The sequence below is a fragment of the Rhinoraja longicauda genome, unplaced genomic scaffold (genome assembly GCF_053455715.1).
Source record: "Rhinoraja longicauda isolate Sanriku21f unplaced genomic scaffold, sRhiLon1.1 Scf000164, whole genome shotgun sequence".
Lineage (NCBI taxonomy): Eukaryota > Metazoa > Chordata > Chondrichthyes > Rajiformes > Arhynchobatidae > Rhinoraja > Rhinoraja longicauda.
In genome coordinates, this window is record NW_027601382.1 from 132,501 (window position 1) to 137,500 (window position 5,000).

The window sequence follows — 5,000 nt, forward strand, 5'->3', positions numbered from 1 at the left end:
GTACGGGGATCGCTGGGCGGCACGGACTTGGAGGGCCGAAAAGGCCTGTTTCCGGCTGTATGTGTATGATATGATATGATATGATGCCTGCCTGCTCATTTGGTTCATGATGTCCACGCGGCAGGCGGAATATTTTAAAAGCACTGTTCTGTACGAAGTGCACAATGTCCGTTGGGGAAATGCAGCTGGGGGTCGGTCGACCGGCTGACGACGCCTGCCTGCCGATTTGGTTCACGATGTCCCCGCCGAAGGCGGCATACTTGAAAGTACCGCCGTTCGCGGCGCGCAATTTGCGGGGGGAGGAATTGTTAGTGCACGTCTGTGTGCTAGGTGACGATGCTTGCCGACTTGGTTCATGCCGTCCACGCCGAAGACGGCGCCGTTTAAAGTACTGCCGCTCGAGGTGCACAATTTGCGGGGGAATTGTTAATGGGCGTCGGCGTGCTGGGTGACGATGTGGAGATGTGGAACGCCGAGCCAGATCTATCTTATTTGTTTGCTTGGCCCACTGGACTTTGCATGGGCTTTGCAACACTGTGTGCTAGGTTAAATCACGGCCAATAGAGTGAGTGTTTTTAATGATCCTGATCTGATAAGGGGACTAGAGGTAAAAGAGCCGTTAGGAGGCAGTGATCACAACACGATAAGTTTTACTCTGCAAATGGAAAGGTAGAAGGGAAAATCGGAAGTGTCTGTATTACAGTATAGCAAAGGGGATTACAGAGGCATGAGGCGGGAGCTGGCCAAAATTGACTGGAAGGAGGCCCTAGCAGGGAAGACGGTAGAACAGCAATGGCAGGTATTCCAGGGAATAATGCAGAGGTTGCAGGATCAATTTATTCCAAAGAGGTGGAAAGACTCTAAGGGGAGTAAGAGACACCTGTGGCTGACAAGGGAAGTCAGGGACAGCATAAAAATTAAGGAGAGGAGGTATAACATAGCAAAGAAGAGTGGGAAGACAGAGGATTGGGACTCTTTTAAAGAGCAACAAAAGTTAACTAAAGAGGCAATGCGGGGAGAAAAGATGAGGTGCGAGGGTAAACTAGCCAATAATATAAAGGAGGATAGCAAAAGTTTTTTTAGGTACGTGAAGAGGGAAAAAATAGTCAAGGCAAATGTGGGTCCCTTGAAGACAGAAACGGGGGAATTTATTATGGGGAACAAAGAAATGGCAGACGAGTTAAACCGTTACTTTGGGTCTGTCTTCACTGAGGAAGATACACACAATCTCCCAAATGTTCTAGGGGCCGGAGAACCTAGGGTGATGGAGGAACTGAAGGAAATCCACATTAGGCAGGAAATGGTTTTGGGTAGACTGATGGGACTGAAGGCTGATAAATCCCCAGGGCCTGATGGTCTGCATCCCAGGGTACCTAAGGAGGTGGCTCTAGAAATAGTGGAAGCATTGGAGATCATTTTTCAATGTTCTATATAGATTCAGGATCAGTTCCTGTGGATTGGAGGATAGCAAATGTTATCCCACTTTTTAAGAAGGGAGGGAGAGAGAAAACGGGTAATTATAGACCAGTTAGTCTGACATCAGTGGTGGGGAAGATGCTGGAGTCAATTAGAAAAGACGAAATTGCTGAGCATTTGGATAGCAGTAACAGGATCATTGCGAGTCAGCATGGATTTACGAAGGGGAAATCATGCTTGACAAATCTACTGGAATGTTTTGAGGATGTAACTAGGAAAATTGACAGGGGAGAGTCAGTGGACGTGGTGTACCTCGACTTTCAGAAAGCCTTCGACAAGCTCCCACATAGGAGATTAGTGGGCAAAATTAGGGCACGTGGTATTGGGGGTAGGGTACTGACATGGATAGAAAATTGGTTGACAGACGGAAAGCAAAGAGTGGGTATAAATGGGTCCCTCTCGGAATGGCAGGCAGTGACCAGTGGGGTACCGCAAGGTTCGGTGCTGGGACCCCAGCTATTTACGATATGCATTAATGACTTAGACGGAGGGATTAAAAGTACCATTAGCAAATTTGCAGATGATACTAAGCTGGAGGGTAGTGTGAATTGTGAGGAAGATGCAATAAGGCTGCAGGATGACTTGGACAGGTTGTGTGAGTGGGCGGATACATGGCAGATGCAGTTTAATGTAGATAAGTGCGAGGTTATTCACTTTGGAAGTAAGAGTAGAAAGGCAGATTATTGTCTGAATGGTGTCAAGTTAGGAGGAGGGGGAGTTCAACGAGATCTGGATGTCCTAGTGCATCAGTCAATGAAAGGAAGCATGCAGGTACAGCAGGCAGTGAAGAAAGCCAATGGAATGTTGGCCTTCGTAACCAGAGGAGTTGAGTATAGGAGCAAAGAGGTCCTTCTACAGTTGTAGCGGGCCCTGGTGAGACCGCACCTGGAGTACTGTGTGCAGTTTTGGTCTCCAAATTTGAGGAAGGATATTCTTGCTATGGAGGGCGTGCAGCGTAGGTTCACTAGGTTAATTCCCGGAATGGCGGGACGGTCGTATGTTGAAAGGCTGGAGCGATTGGGCTTGTATACACTGGTATTTAGAAGAATGAGGGGGGATCTTATTGAAACATATACGATAATTAGGGGATTGGACACATTAGAGGCAGGAAACATGTTCCCAATGTTGGGGGAGTCCAGAACAAGGGGCCACCGTTTAAGAATAAGGGGTAGGCCATTTAGAACGGAGATGAGGAAGAACCTTTTCAGTCAGAGAGTGGTGAAGGTGTGGAATTCTCTGCCTCAGAAGGCAGTGGAGGCCAGTTCGTTGGATGCTTTCAAGAGAGAGCTGGATAGAGCTCTTAAGGATAACGGAGTGAGGGGGTATGGGGAGAAGGCAGGAACGGGGTACTGATTGAGAGTGATCAGCCATGATCGCATTGAATGGCGGTGCTGGCTCGAAGGGCTGAATGGCCGACTCCTGCACCTATTGTCTATTGTCTATTGTCTATAATCAACCACTTTATTTTGCCCGTCTTTGTGACTCCTCTTTGACACGTCGATCACCGCTGAGGCTGTTTTACCTGTTTCGCCTATGTACCGTAAGGTACACTCCTTACATTGAACTGCATACACCCCATTATTTCGCTCACGGGTTATCCTCTGTGCTATCCAGTCTCTCCTGTCACCCTGTTCTATGTTTTTGTCTATTACCCAGTGGGAGCAGGCCCCATATTGACATTAATTTGTAACCCTACTGCTCCCCTCGTCTGCTGGTTTTATCACCATCTCATGTTTATCCCTCAGCTCTGCCGTGGTCTCCCTCTCTTTTTTTCTGGTGAGGTTCGGCCTATCCTTTGTCATGGGCATATCCCAGGCTGTTTTAGTAACGTTCTTTTAAAACGTGTCGTGTTTGTTTGGCTTTACCCACGTTCCAGCATTAGAGGCCAATTTTTGCAATGTTTCCTGGGTGGGATTTGCCGGTTTTACAAATGGTGTCACTATCTCACCCTGCTTCCTGATACCCTTATGGGGTCGGCTCTGTTCTTGCAGAACCCTCGGGTGGTGCAGAGTCTGGGCCTTGTTATCAATATCTTGCCCTGCTTCCCGATACCCTTGCGGGTTCGGCTCTGTTCTTGCAGATCCCTCAGGTGGTGCAGAGTCTGGGCGGCATCGTCACCCAGCACACCGACGCCCACTGAAAATTACCCACGCACAGTGCGCGCCTGGAGCGGCAGTAGTTCAAACTACCCCTACCCCTACCCCTACCCCTACCGCTACCCCTACCCCTACCCCTAACCCTAACCCTAACCCTAACCCTAACCCTAACCCTAACCCTAACCCTAACCCTAACCCTAACCCTAACCCTAACCCTAACCCTAACCCTAACCCTAACCCTAACCCTAACCCTGACCCTGACCCTAATGCAGGCAGAGTTATTTATAAAGTGGCCCAGACTCTGCACCACCTGAGGGTTTTGTAACAGAACCAACCCCATAAGGGTTTCAGGAAGCAGGGCAAGATATTGATAACAAGGCGCAGACTCTGCACCACCTCAGGGTTCTGCAAGAACAGAGCCGACCCCATAAGGGCATCAGGAATCAGGGCAAGATATTGATAAAATGGCCCAGACTCTGCACCACCTGAGGGTTCTGCAAGAACAGAGCCGACCCCATAAGGGCATCAGGAAGCAGGGCAAGATATTGGTAACAAGGCCCACGGGGAAGGCGGCATACTTTGGGGTTATTTTGTAGTGAGTTTTGAAGGCATGTGCTAGTGTTACGCATACCGAGGGCGCGCAAAGTTCGGCGCGCCCGGGCCAAAACGCCTCTGCTGGCCGCGGCCGAGTCGGCCGACGGATTGCCACGGACTTGCTTGACGACCTGTCACTCTCCGTGCATCGGTTGCACGCCCGGTTCGTCCTTTCCATTTGTTTCATGATGTACACGCGGCAGGCGGAATATTTTAAAAGCACTGTTCTGTTCGAAGTGCACAATGGCCGTTGGGGCAATGCAACTGGGGGTCGGTCGACCGGCTGACGACGCCTGCCTGCCGATTTGGTTCACGATGTCCCCGCCGAAGGCGGCATACTTGAAAGTACTGCCGTTCGCGGCGCGCAATTTGCAGGGGGGAGGAATTGTTAGTGGACGTCTGTGTGCTGGGTGACGATGCTTGCCGACTTGGTTCATGCCGTCCACGCCGAAGACGGCGCCGTTTAAAGTACTGCCGCTCGAGGTGCACAATTTGCGGGGGAATTGTTATTGGGCGTCGGCGTGCTGGGTGACGATGTGGAGATGAGGAACGCCGAGCCAGATCTATCTTATTTGTTTGCTTGGGCCACTGGACTTTGCATGGGCTTGGCATCATTGTGTGCTACGTTAAATCACGGCCAATTGAGTGAGTATTTTTTATTCAACCACTCTATTTTGCCCGTCTTTGTGACTCCTCTATGACACGCCGATCACCGCTGACGTGTTAATCTGCGTGTTAGGTATCTCGGGGGTCAGTTGGACGGACAGATGTGTAAGGGTTTTGTTCGGAAGGATCGTTGAGTGTAAACGGTGAACGGGGGTTAAAGGCCCTGAG